Source organism: Gallus gallus, chromosome 10, assembly GCF_016699485.2.
Source record: "Gallus gallus isolate bGalGal1 chromosome 10, bGalGal1.mat.broiler.GRCg7b, whole genome shotgun sequence".
Lineage (NCBI taxonomy): Eukaryota > Metazoa > Chordata > Aves > Galliformes > Phasianidae > Gallus > Gallus gallus.
The window spans coordinates 15,714,278-15,728,861 of record NC_052541.1 but is presented as its reverse complement, the minus strand read 5'-3'; the positions used below and the strand labels follow the sequence as shown (position 1 = coordinate 15,728,861).

The window sequence follows — 14,584 nt, the reverse complement described above, 5'->3', positions numbered from 1 at the left end:
TAATCACAGTGACTAAACAAGCAGAGATATTTTTCATGGTTTTTTTTTTCTTTTTCTTTCTTTTTTTTTTTTGTGGCTGTGAAGAGGGGCAGCCTATTCTACAGTGAAATGGCTGCTGGAGATGATGAAAATGAATGTGATGGTTTCAATTTTGAAATTAATTCCCTAGATATTTTGAGTTGAAGATATACAAAAGTGAACCAAGGATGAAAGCTTAAATTTGTTAATTTGATGTTGGTGTCTCCATTGTATTTGTGAAATATATTGATGAATAATATAATGAAATGATAAGTTTTCAGGGTTGTTTTTCTGCTAATAGAGAAGGAAACACTCTCATTAAAAGGTTTCTCTGAATTTGGACCTGTATTAATCAAAAAGGGGAAAAAATATGAGAAGCAGCAACAACCAGAACATTAGTGAGCCAGTGACAAAATGAGCAATTTCAGTGCTCATAATTTATATGCACTGCGTATTGGTTGCCATTAGACTGGGGTAGGTTATCTGAGTTTTGTTGTTCTAGATTCCATTTTCCAGCCTACAGAGAAAACTGGTGGCAATGGTGGGGTTAGAACTGCACTGTGCTTGGTCTCCAGTCCTGTGCTAGATTGCTTAATTCTCTTAAAATGCTAGAAATAAGATACAAAGGAATACATGGAGTGGAATTTTCAGTGAAGAAATGTAATTACAATTACATATGCCTGTTTGTGTACATATAAATATACATATTTAAACATGTTTACTTTTCAAGCTGCAGTGGTCTATAAGAAAACTCACTGTTCATGATTTCTTGAAATCAGCATTAAGGTATAAATACGCACTGCTGGAGAGCCAGTAAATTTTCCTGTAGTTCAGCTTAGACATAAACACTATTTATGTGAACTCCAGAATTATGGATCCACTATAAACACAGCTATTCAGTTTTTCCATAACACCAACATCCTTGAATTAGTGGCTTTTTTTTCCTTTTCTTTTTCTTTCTTATTTTTTTTTCTTTCACGTTGTTATACCTCAAGTTGATAAATCCAATTAAAACTCTCAAAGAGGTGGTGTGATCAGGAAGTCAAAAAATAGATTTTTTAATTATTTCTTGATTGCTGTGATGTCTTCTGAAGTCTTTTGCAGTTCAGTTGACATTTGCAACATGAATGAGTCGTGAGGGTTGTCAGCAAACAGATATTGATAAATACAACTTGCTTCCATATATTCATTTTTACGTTGTGAACTTTGTGGATGCTTATTTTGAATGAAATTAAGAGTTGAACTGCATTCTGTTTTTTGGATTAATGGCAAATCAAATAATCTTCAGTACTTTCTCCAGTTTGAAATTAAAAAAAAGTTAAAAAAAAAAAATAGGAAAGCCTTCTGTTCTGAATTTCCATATTTCAGTCAAACTTGCTAATTTTGTCCTGGTTAGGAAGTGGGATTAATAAAAGCTGCTTTTGATCCACCCAACAGAGGAAGTTGGGGAAATGCTGCAGGAGAGTTTTGTCCTCCTGAAGGGAGAATTTGCTTTATACCAATATGCTGCCTCAGCTGCTTAATGTTTGGAGGCCTGTACCATGCAGATGTTACTCTGCTGATGTTACAGTTGTTCTGGTGATTATTCAGTATGGAAACCATCAGGAGTTTCCATCTCCACCAGTAACAACTTTCACGTTTTTCTTTGTTAACCTCTGTTCTTAGGTCTCTATATTCCATAAGGATTTTCCTTCTGCTCCATAACAGTACATGAGGATTCTCTCCTCAACACTTGCTGCTGAAACACCAGATTTTAGAAGAAATGGAATAATTGATTTTTTTTTAACCTTTGTCAACGTTGCCTCCTTGGTACCCTGGCTCTCCAAATTGGACAGAAGTGGTAAAATCAAAACAACCTTGAGTTCAACAGGTGTGCCAGAGGGTCTGCCATCCAAAGCATCCTGTCACGTGCTCTCAGCTTTTCTTCTGAAATCTTTTCAGCAGAGAAAGGCATTTGGTGTTGCATTAGCCACGTGTGAGGGTAGCAAAGTCAGCACACCTCACTGCAGAGGAGTAGCTTCCCATCAGTGCACCCAAAGGAGCCCTGCCTCAGAAACAGTGTTTTCTCCCCAGGAAATTGCACAGTGCCCATGGTTAAGGAAGAACTTTTCAAGCACTTTATTCTATACTAATTAATCTCTAAGCCTTAACATTTATCTCTCCAGTACACAGCATACGTATCACTGTGAGCTTCAGTTCTGAAGTCTGATAAAACTAATAAACCAAAACTGCCAGAGGTGGCACATTAAACTGGTAAAATGGTTTTCATCTTAATTGGATATGAGCAGTGTTATCTCTAATAACCCCAGGATACTTCTAATTGGAGTTTTCTTTTTCCTTCTTTTTTTTCCCCTTTCTTTTCCTTTCTTTCTTTCGCTCTCTTTTTTAACACCAATGTCATTGACCAGTGGTAATATTTGAGGACCCCCTTGTTCAAACCCCCCTGTTGGACTAAGATGTTTTCTACACCAGAAGTTAGCAGGATTTCAGTGCAAGAAGGAAGGCATATTTGTATTCCATTAACAAAGGTGTTTTTACGTGTGCTATCATTGGAGATTTTAATAAGATAGAGTTATTGATGTTAGCTAATAATGTTTCGAAAGTTGGTTGTGTTCATTGCCCTGAGATTCACCTCAGGCCAGCAACTTCTCGATTTTCAGATGTTATTGCAAGACAATGGCTGTCATTGTTTAGGCTCAGATTGTAATTTCAGCGTAAATCTTGCCTCAGTTCTTTAGTGGGATAAAATGATCTGCATCGCTTCCTGCTAATTTTTTAGGCTCCTGTGAGAAGAATGTGTATTAATTGGAAATACTCAACTACCATGTATTATTAAGAGGCAGCTGAGCTTTCTGCAGCTGATATGCCTTTGTTTTATTTTGCTTGGGTTACTCAGAAATCCTTATGTGCACGAGGACAGATCCATACTGCTGAAGCTCTCCTTTCACGGGGGAGATGTGCTGCAGTGCTAGCAGCGTGCTGTGCAGGGGAGGCTGCACAATGGGAGGAAACAATTTCTGGAAACTTTTCTTCACTGTTTTTCAGGATTCTCTTTTTACTGTTTTTTTTTTCATATATGCAGCCCTGAATTAGCTAGTTCACTGTGTCAGTTTTATATTAAGTTTTTGTTATGCAAAATCAACTTCAGTTTCTCTTTATGCTACACTTGTCTGGCAATGCAGGTATGCTATTGGCTCCAGAAGAAATAAGATGATAAAGAATTGAAAGAACTGAAAGGACAGAAGGTCTAAGAAAACAGAATGGTATAAATAGCATAAACTACCTCATTTTTTCAACAGGGATTAAAACCTGAAGCCTGCACATGTTTTAAATGTGAGAAATTTTACTCCTGAGACATATTCAGGAAGATATAATTCATTTTCCTGCAGAACACACATGCACACACACTCGCACACAACTGCGCACATCATGAAGTCAGTGCTGTTTCCTCCATCACATGTGTTTCTAAGCAAACGTTATCCAATTCACAACGGTTAAACTTTTTGTGTGTAATTAAAAGTATCCATTGAAAATATTTTAGGAATGAAACAAGAACACTTGTTTTTTTTCCAGTGTGAAAAAATCCATAAAAAAGCAATTGCAATAAATAAAATTAGCACAGGGATCTGCTTGGTAATTTATATTTACCTTTCAGGCAATTAAATCAGCAATACCTGGCGTGTGGATTAGGAAGGATCAAAGGCCTTTCACAAAAGGAGCCTTTTATAGTATCAAAGCCCCTGTGACATCATGTTTGCCTTTTATGCTGAATTAGATAATTGCAAATAATTGTAACTCTGAAAGACATTTGGTTTTATGGGAGATTACTTTTTTTTCCTTTGCAGCATGCAACCCTTTGACCCGTCATTGTAGGACTAAAATCTTTGTTAGAAAGACAAAGAATATTACTTTCTCAGCTAACAACATGCATGATTGCTTTTGTCAAAAGAAAGAGAAATCTCATGATATGTGAACCCTTAGATTTTGTAGTAGTAGTTGTTGTTAGGAGTTAAAAAACTATATTTTTTTTACTTGAATCTTTCTTCTACACCTTTGCATCCTCATGTTGCCTTTGACCTCCTGCTAGCAGACTAGTCTATGCTTTTGTGCTTGCAGTGCTCGCTTACAGGACCCAGGCAGTAGAGGAGAGCCGAAGTACAATAGGGTTGATATAAATCTTCAGAGTGTTAGGTGGAAAATTTAGCAATACATTTCAGCAGAAAATCTCTGCACCTACCAGCCAAAACACGGAGAGGCAGCAAGATCTGGTACACAAACCCTACCCTATTGGCCCAGGAGAACTTGTTGCACAGGATTTCTGCAGGGTTAGCTCCCAGTCAGTTTAAGGACACTTTATATGACTCTCATGACATTTTTCACTTCTGGACAAATATAAATAGTAACATGATTTAACCTTCTGCCTTGCAGTAAAAGTAAAGAAAATATCCAGGCTGTAGAAGTCTGTGGAAGTTTTACCATCTGGCTGAGCTTGCTGAGCCCAGAATTTCTATCAAAGCATAGTGGAAAAAAAAAAAAGGGCAATAAGGAGGCCTGGGAGCTTGATGAATACAAATTCTGTCTCTGTGGTTTAATGGGCTAATGAATGTCTCCTGGTTTTGCTGCCACCTGTCCTCATGCTAGGAAGCAGCTGACATTGCCCTGCTTTCCATGGGTGTGATGGAAGTCTGGCATGGAGTACTGCCAGGTTGGGGAAAAGCCTGTGGACTATCTGTCTGTCCTAGTGATGTAGGATACATGGAAACCAAGTACTATTTTTGATCTGCAGAAATGCATATCAAGCTTGGTTTTCACTGAATAAAATGAGAAACTGGAGAGGGACAGATAGCTGTGAGCATCACTAGGCTGTGGTTACCTTTCGAAGTGTGACTGTGCCTAAGTGCTGCCACAAGTTAGAGCCTGCCAAATGGGTAGGAGACCCAACTAAGATGTATTTGTTAGGTGGCTCAACTGTCTTTGGCTTGGAGGTTCATTAAGGACTGAAATTGTCCTGGGAATACCAAAGCACCAAGAGACAATAAAGTTAACGTATGTAATTCTACTGTAATTATATCATTTTTAAGGCAGCATTAGATAGAAAAGCATTAGATGGAAAAGGTTGTAAGACAGCAAGTAAATAAGGGAAGGCGTGTCAATACTGGGTATTATTCACCCATTATGATACTACGGTTCAGTATTAATGTGTGCTGGGACCACAGCAGGTCTCCCGTGGTTGTGTCCTTGGCTGCTGTGCATGCCTTAGTTTGGGTGGCTGTGGCTGAAATTACTGTGCTAGTTTCAAGCAGCTGAACAAATGGTGATAGTTATATATTTGATATTAATTAATTATTATTAAGAAGAAACAGATTATATTAACAAAAACACAAGACCCTTTTTAACATATGCCACTTCCAGCAAACACTCATGGGAGTTTTAATAGTCCCTCTAGGTACATACTGCGAGGCAGTGTGAACCCATATGACCTCCAGAGACTCTTTCCAATGAAATTATTGTATAATTTTCTGTTGGCAGCAAGATGAGACATTCCTGAGCACTTGTAACTTTGAGGGCCCACTGTGACACGAGGAGCGGATCTGTGCTCCTACTCTATTGGAATCGCTCATCCCCAAACTCTGTTTTTCTGCTGCTTCTCTGCCCATGTGCTGTTGTGTCAGGGCAGTGATTTTTCAAGATCTTTCAGTTGCCAAATGGTACTGAAGTGGAAGTACGTGTGCTAGAGAAGGCAGTGTCTGGTAGGATGCATCTTGTACCTCCTTGGTGTTTCTGATCAGTGTAGGGATTCTCATTGGCAGCTTAAGATTTGGGGTGTTCAAAACACTGTGGATGGATCCATTGCTTGTTTAATGACAATCTTAGAAAATGCCCTTTTCATTTTCTCTTTGTCAGAAAAAGGGTTAAATGTATACATATGTATTTTGTGTTTGCCATCAGGAAGATTATATTTTATGTAGCTGTAGTCAAATACTGCTGAAAAAATCCACTTTATTTAGAGGGCGTTTGTATTGCCGTGTAAGTACAGAATTCAAAATGTTGCTGCTGCTGCTTCTGCTCCAATTGCAAAGTATGGAAATATTTATTTCCATACTGGAAATCAGTACTGGTCTATTTACCCTGCCAACCTGCTTCTATTAGTGTTCTTTTCACTGGAACTTGTCAAGCTTTAAAATATTGTGATAATTTTCCAATCTTATACCATTGGGTGCAGTAGAATTTCTCCTGGGCTGCAATTAGCCAACAGCTTATGTTAATTTTAATTAATTAACTTAGGTTGATAGTAATGCCATGTAATAAAACATTTTGCTCAGTGTGAAACTTGTCCGTCACATTTGTTTGTGACCTAAGTTAGTAATTATGTGTGCTTAAGTCAGTGGTAAATGGAAATAAAATGATGCGTCAAAGCTAAAATGAGGTAATTTGTGTCAACTCAGTTGGTTGATAGTGTTATAAAGGTAAAAGACACTGGAGTGCTGGTTAGAAGCTGGTCATTATTTTGTAGTCCAAGGAATCTCTCATGATGCACATTCAGTACTAATCAAGACACCATTTTCTCGTGTGAGAAGACTGTCTTGGAGCACAATAAATCTAACTAAAACTCCAACTAATGTACAGGGTTCAGTAAGAAGGTTGACATTTGAATTAAGATGAAATTGCTGTAGTTTGGGTCCTCTTCAGCCTTTAAAATCTAAGTGATCAGTAAAAGTGAACATCACGCTTCTGACTAATTGTTGAATGATTGAACTAATTACAAAAATGAATTGTTCAGGCAGTGAGTTTCAATACAAATGACTTACAGTGCAGTATGGAACCAGGGAACCTGTTTGCTTGCACAGTACTTAGAAAACATGCTGCCCTTCCATTCCAGGTGTGCGTTAGAAACTGGGGTCTTGGCCTCCACAAATGTAGTATCTCACCCTGCTAATAATTTTGGGTACTGTTTTTTCCTTCAGAATCTGAATTTTAATTATAAGCTAACATCCTGTCTGCTTAACTTCACTTGGAAACTTATGTTTTTCAACACTGCTTCTGGTACCAGGGTAAAAGTAATTTGTTGCCTTTATTTTTGCAAATTAGAGAAAACTACTTAGTTAAGTGACAAGCCCAGCAGTAGTACAGCATTGCTGTATGAGTTTCTTCCACTGGAGTTTCTTGGAAAGAAAGCTAACTCATTTTCTTATTCAAACTTATATCTGATTGTCATGTTCCTTCTCTTACATAAGTCTTGTTGGAGCAGATGTCAACACATAAAAGTGTCCTTGATCAGAGACCAGTGCAATTCAATATAGCGAGTATTAATTCCCTTCATGTTAAAAAAAGCTGCTAGTAAAAATTGGATATACTGTCATGGAAATTTTATGTCTGGTCTCAGTGGGAGCAGGGGAGGCAAATAATAGCAAATAATAGAATAATTTTAAAGTGTTTGAATCACAGAAAGATGCATTTTTTTATTCCTTGTCAAGTCAAAATTTTTGGTTTGAATTAGTGCTTAAAGTTTTCCTTGAGCTGAAACTTTGTGGCTCTCCAAGGCTTTGCACTATTTAATATATCCCAGACAAACATGCTGTTTCGAAAAAAACCCACAAACTCTGAAACATTTAATCTAGAAAATATATGGATATATTAATATTCAATCTCCTTTCTCAAGATAAAATATTTCCTGAATTTCTTTCCTTAAAGGAAGTGTCATTGGCCACACCACTTTTACATTTCAATAATTACAGCAAACTGATATATTCTTTTTCAGGCCAAACAAATTCAGAATGATTTCTTGTCCCCTGATCACAAAATGGAGAAATAGCAATTCGAGGTTCATATACATATATATATTCATCTCTGTATCCTCCATTTCTTATTGGGAAATCATTCACATGGGAACACCTTGCTGGACTCTGCTTCTTCCAGATTGGGAAACACATATAAAGTTGTGCTGCAGAATGGAAACCTGCAGCGTGAGACCTCCTGAGTAGGTCTTACCAGAAGAGCTATGACTGATTATTATGCTAATATTAACTTCCAGTTGTTAATGAACCTTTCATCTTGAAGGATCCCCAAACACTTTACAGACCGCAGAGATCTCTCCTGCTCCCACTGAAATGCAGCCAGCCTTTCTGGCCATTCTTTGGGTCTTGGTGTTACTCAATAGTAGAAAATAACCTCTGCTCACCGCTACACCAGGAATGTTTAGAAATGCAAAAAGTAATTACGGAGCTGGACTGCAGCCAAGCACCGGTTCTTACACTCTTGTTTCCATGAGCAAAACATCCCATGGCATCGTGAAGTGGCCACAAGTCAGAGCACGGGGCTGGGGTCATGTCAGAAGCATCACTGATATCTGTACTCCGAGGCTGTCCCACTGGAAAAGAGCTGGTGGAGCCCTGCTCACCTGTTAGCTTTGAGCATGGTTATGGTTATGGTAACCTGGTGCCTGGATAGACACCACGCTGTTTGCAATGGATTCAGCTTAAATTGGGCACATACAGATAAAATTTACAGATTAAAGTAAGTCCTTCAGTTTTGGAGGTCAGTAGTGTTTTCCTGTGCTGTTATGAAATTTGCAGGGTTTTTTTTTGCCTGCATGCTGGGAATTTACCTCAAATATGAATGTATTTTCATCTACCAAATATTTCAAACTCTGTGTGGAACACAGTTGCATTCCTCCCATTCCTAATGGCTTGTTTTATGAAAAAAATGGCACACAAACTGATGCTGGGAACTTAAAAAAAAAATTCAGTTTCTAATCACCTAAAGGAAGCGATTAAAGAGCCAGGATTTCTTTGCAAGGTACATTCCCCTGATCGATACTCATTTAAATTAACTTATGTTTACTGTAAGTGTTCTTGCTGCATGAATTATGCTTCTGCTATAAAGGCAGCGATGTTTTTAGTGACAAAAGGAAATGCTGCCTTTTAGGTACTTTTATTTGGAGTTTGAAGTCCATTAAAGTGACTTTATATATTCAAAAATAAATCCATTGGTTTCTATGAATGCCTATAGTTAATGAGCACGCGGAAGTGAGTTTGGAATTAAAGAGGCATTATCACTTTGTTTTAAAGGCCTTAAATTTAAGCTTTGTTAACAAAAAGATGGGAAGGAAATGTCTGCATTTTAACCGATCCTCTGGAGTGCTGGAAACTCTGATGTGGTAACACAGTGCCAGATACCTTCAGCATCTCAGGGGCTACGTTCAGGCTCTGAGCAGGACCAAACACTGCTGCTACAAGGCGGAAGGGCTGATGTATGGCCCAGGATGATGGGATGTGTTATCTCCTTCGGCCATTGCCTTGGTAGAGCACTTAAACATTTGTTTAATTTTCACCAGAGGAGGAGATCTTGTAGACTATTTACATAACTAAAGTTTATCAGCAGGTAGATGTGGAGCTCCTATTGGGAATTTGACCTCAGTGAGGTCTTTGGGAGTGGGATGCAGGATTTCATTTCAATCCTTGGTCACAAGAACCCACAGCCAACTGGGGAGCTATTAATGGCGAACACCAGGAGCAAGCAGAAAACAAAACTACAGTGTGTCCTGCAAAGTCACTAATTTCAGAGCAACATCAAGAAGATGGCAGAAGATGAGAGCCATTGTCCCATGAGCTGCAGTCTCACTGCATTTGCTGTCCTGCAGGACACCCTCATGATCCCAGCCCCATGTTCTGGGGATGCATGGCTGCGCTGACAGCCCAACAGCTTTCTGGCTCATTTTAAGTCCTCCTGGAATCTCCCCCATCCTTCAACTTGGGGCAGGCTGACCTCTAAGCCACGTAAGCTGAGCACAAGTTAAAGAAGCAGCCCAGAATTTCCCCTTCCTGAATTGCACCACTGCCAACAAACTTTAATGTTTAATTGGATGACCAGGTTTCAAAAAGCACATTCTTTAACCCAGCCAGTGACTGCCTGCCCCAGCCCCTGCCCACCAGCAGCCTCACTCCAGTTATCTAAGTGTCATTAGCAGAGACAGCTGCCTGTAAACAACAGGAATGTCAACACAACTGTCTCGGTCAACAGGAATTTAACTTTAATCGGTTCATTACTTAAAGATACATCATCCCCTTTCTGCACTGTTATCTGCCTCACTTTCAGACAAAGGCAGAGAACAAATTGGCAGCGGGAAGGGGGACCCCGGTGCTGCCCCTCAGTCCAGCAGGTCTGTCCCTGAATTTCCAGCTCCCTCCGTCCATGTACGTATATTTGCTGGATTGCGGGTGAGGGGGGTCAGGAGTTCCTTGTTTAGCTGGAAACAGATACTACATATTTATAAATGTAAACTTGGCGAGCCGCCAGGCTCCTGCATTTAAGTGATTAACAAATGTTTCCCTTCAAGTGGACACCTCTTGCTCTAAATATATTTGACAAGAATGTAAAGAGTCGACTGGAGGGTAGAAAGGGCATACCGCAAGCATTTTCAGCAGAGGCTGCCAGGAGGAGGAGGAGGAGGCCGAGGCTCCGGCCGGCGTTTGCCGGGTGCCAGCTGAGTTCGCGGCGCGGGCGGGCAGGCTGCCAGCACGCCGCAGCCTCCCTGCTGTTTAACGACAATGGATTTACTGCTTCTCTGCATATTGGTGTTATTTTGTGTAAACAAGGTTAACGCTCCTTTTAAATTAAATACACCACCTGGTGACTTAATGCCTGACCTTGGCAGCCAGCTTTCACCTGGGCTCCAAAAAGGGTGGGTGCCGTTCCCACCTGTGGGCTTCTCCTATTCCATAAAGTAAAATCATAGAATCCTTTGAGTTGGAAAGGGCCCTTAAAGCCCATCTGGTCCAACTCCCCTACAATGAACAGGGACACATACAGCTTGATGAGGCGCTCAGAGCCCCATCCAGCCTGACCCTGAGTGCCTGCAAAGACAGGGCATCCAGCACCTCTCTGGACAACCTGTTCCAGTGCCTCACCACCCTTACTATAAAAAACTTCTTCCTTATATCAAAACTAAATGTCGCTCTTCTAGTTTGAAACCATTTCCCCTTGTTCTATCGCAACAGGCCTGCTAAAATGTCTGTCCCCTTCTTTCTTATAGCCCCACTTAGGTAGGTTTGTAGGTAGGACTATGCAATGCAGTGTACTTCTGGGACCGATCCCACCTTCAGATACACAGGATGTCCAGAAGTAGGAAGGTATTACTTAAGAGAGGAGGGTTATTCTTGCCAAACCTTGTGCTCAGTGCATTATTCTTGTTTAATCTGGGCCTGTCATTTCCCTCCTGCTTTCCCCTAGATAGTTCTCTTAATCAAAATGCATCTGATCTTCCTGGACTTCTCTTTTGTTCCTGGCCAGAAGGGAAGTTTCTGACCCTGTCACCTCTTCCCCTTCTAGAAGGGATGGGCAGACCCACAGAGCATTCCCTCTTCCCTTCCCCAGCAGTAATCTTGAAAAGTAAAGCATTCTTATGTTTGCCAAACATGTCTAACCCTTTTTCCTTCTAAAACATCATCTATCATAAAAGTTCAACTAAAATGTTTCAGAATTAGCTAATTCTGCCACCTTAGATATCTACAGATGTCTCTGTATTAAGGCTGAAGTTGTTCATGTTCATTTGTTAAGAAAATTTAGAAAAATCTTTATGGGGAAAACATCTGACTTTTACACGTTGGAATTAAGCATGTAAAGCTCAATGGTAGCTATGTGGTAAAGAAAAACCTTTGGAGACCTCAATATACGGGTCCTGTGAAAGACTGGAGGGGGGCTGCTAGGTCCTCCATGTAATCTCTGCTTAAAGGCATTTCTTGGGTGCATCCACACAGGTTTCCTGGCAGGATTTCTCTATCATTTTCCATTAAAGTAGCTCATCTCTGTGACTTTGTGTTAGCCTCTTCCTTTCAGTTGTCCAGTTTAAATGGAGATACCTGCCTTTTTCTTCTAAGGGTGACTATCTATCTATCTATCTATCTGTTCCTATCTGTGGGTAGATCAGTCCATACTCACTCTTCCCACAGATCTTTGGAGAGATCCTGTCAGAATTTTTGCTCAGTGTTGGACCTCAGTGTTGTCCTTTGGCAGTGAAATCACTCAACCATTTCAACACAGAAGTATTCATTTGTATTAATTTTATGTCTGCTGCTTTCAGTCTGATTGGCTCTCCCCTAGTTCTTGTGTTATGAGAAAAGTGGAGCTGAGAGTGTCCTATTTTTTTCCCTGGCAACTTCAATAAATTTAAACAAACATTTAAATATGCAGAAAAGAGCACTCAGTTGGATAATGAAAATAGAGATGATGGGAAGTCATCTGAGAGATTTTATTCAGACTAATAGTGATAAGACATTTTTTAAAAGAAAATCAGACAGGTAGGTACCAAATATGTAAAGTAATATACTATATATACACGTTCTACATACAGCTTTTCATCACAATTTTTGGAATGAATTCCCTTTTTCGGCAGCTGAGACACAGCACATTTTCTGTTTTACATAAATTGCTGCACATTTAGAAGTGGATGCTTCAAGTTTTAGTGCATGGGTGTTGCCCAGCTTGTAGGCATCATACCTGTTACTACTCAAAAGGAGTAGTGCTGGAGAAAATGATAGAGTTGTAAGAAGGGAGGAGAAAGTAGAGTTTTTTTCAGAGGGCTGCCACATTTGTTGTACAGATAAGGCAGTCTAATTAAACTATCACTGCAAAGATCCCAGATTCCCAAGGCTCTTCTCTTATTCTTAGCTGAAGTTTGGATTCAGTACTCCAAGAAATATGGTCTCTGTGTATCAAGGCATGTTCTCCTTTACTCTGCAAAAAGCCCCTGTTATCTGTATATGCGGGGACAACAATTTTACTTGGACCACACAGTGACTGACACTCCTGTTTGATTTCTCTTGGACTTCTCTTTCTGTAGTCTTACAGAGTAGAATTGAACTGATAAACAGAAGTTAGGCATCTGTAAGTCATATACTGTAGGCATGATAAGTGGTGCTGCTGAATATGGGATATCTTGCTCTTTATTAAACCTCAGACAACTAAACAAGTGAGAAAAAAAAGTTATTTAAATTAGCAACAGTACTGGCACACAAACAAATGGGATAAACTGACCGTGAATAAAGTTAAGTTAGAAATTAGAGAAAGATTTCTAGTCAATGGAGGACTGACACTCTTGAATAGCCTTCTAATAGATGCAGTTAAAGCAAATAATGAAACTAGTTTCAAGTTGGAGTTCAATGCATTTATAAATGGGATTATACAATATAGTTGCATAGCAGAGAACTGAGTTAACTGACCTTGGAAGTTCTTTTCAGTCTCATTATTCCTCCTAATAATTGTGTGGCACTAACCTTGAGCAAAATCTTTTTTTCACTTTTCAGTTCTAACTTATCCCAACTTCAAAAACTTTGGCTGAAATTTTGGGTTTCTGGTATGAAAATAACCCTTTTTTTTTTTTTTTTTTTTTCCCACTGCAAAAATTCTTTAGAGTGAAATGGTCCTGGAATGTTGCAGAAAAAGTTGTTCTGCTCATGCATTATAGAACAGTTTCATGGAAAAAAAATAGGGCTTCCATCTCGGGAGGGTGGGGATGAAACTTGGCAGGGTGGCTCTCTGTGCAATTTGCTGCCCTACGGAAAATATACCCCAATTTTCATCCAGTTTCTAAGCTTCTAGAAAAAACTAAAAAGTTCATAAGTGATCTGCAGAAACTTGCTGGAGTTCAGTAGCCAAATTTCCAGGTACCTCATGCACAGAATACGTGCCAGCTCTTGTATGTATAACCAGTTGTATGTTCTCTGACTGAGGGGAGCATGAGCCTCTGTGTCTGGGATATAAAGGTTGGAGCTGGACTTCAGTTAAAAGTTACTCCTCTTTGCTGGGAGCTGCTGTGATGCCAGAACTGAGAGAAGAGATAATTTTCTTGCTGCTTAATTCTTTCCAGCTGGAGCTAATGCACTGTGGAGGACAATGAGGAATGCACATAATTTTGACATTTCCCAAATTTTATTGTGGAGCCATCAAGAGTGAGCCAGGAAGGGACCCCAGGAGATTATCTGGTCCTTTCCTGTGCTAGGGCACGAGAAGAAATGGTTTGGACAAGGTTTGCCTGTGCTTCTTAACAGCTGCTAGTGCCATAGGTCCCCATGTGGTCTATTCCAGTGCTCAGTGGTATTTAATTTCCTAAAACTTGTTAGCCAAAATGCACATGTAGAAGAATTTTTTATTTTTACTTTTATGTCTAGTTTTCTATTTTTTGAAAACTGCTGCCATTTTTTTCCCCCTTCATCTCTTATCAAAACTTGAACAAAATTAAGTCCTAAAAACATTGGCAGCACTTCCTGGACCTCTCATCTCTGCTGTTGTTGTCCAGGGGTCCCTTTCTATTTGATACAAACCTTTCTTAGATTACAGTGCACAGCTGTTACCATACCAGTGTTGAGTAGAACTGAGGGGAAGCATCAAGTGTTCTACAGATGGCACAGTGTCCCAGTAGGATGTTTACATTTATTTATTTTTTTCAGTATCCCAACCTTGCTGATTGAAATTGAACCCACCACCAACTGTATCTCCTAGATGATCTTGCACAGAAATGCAGAAATTTTTCTGCAGGATGTGGTATTTCACTGTTATCCCTCTTTAACTA

At 39.6% G+C, this 14,584-nt stretch overlaps 1 long non-coding RNA gene across 3 annotated transcripts in view; it reads left to right on the top strand.

Moving 5' to 3' along the window:
• Window positions 1-10,111: 10,111 nt before the first annotated feature.
• LOC101748407 overlaps window positions 10,112-14,584 on the top strand; it is a 451,745-nt gene continuing 447,272 nt past the window's right edge. For all 3 annotated transcript variants that reach the window (XR_006931068.1, XR_005862678.2, XR_005862677.2), the window contains exon 1: window positions 10,112-10,211. This is a non-coding gene — a long non-coding RNA (uncharacterized LOC101748407). The remainder of the gene's footprint in view (window positions 10,212-14,584) is intronic.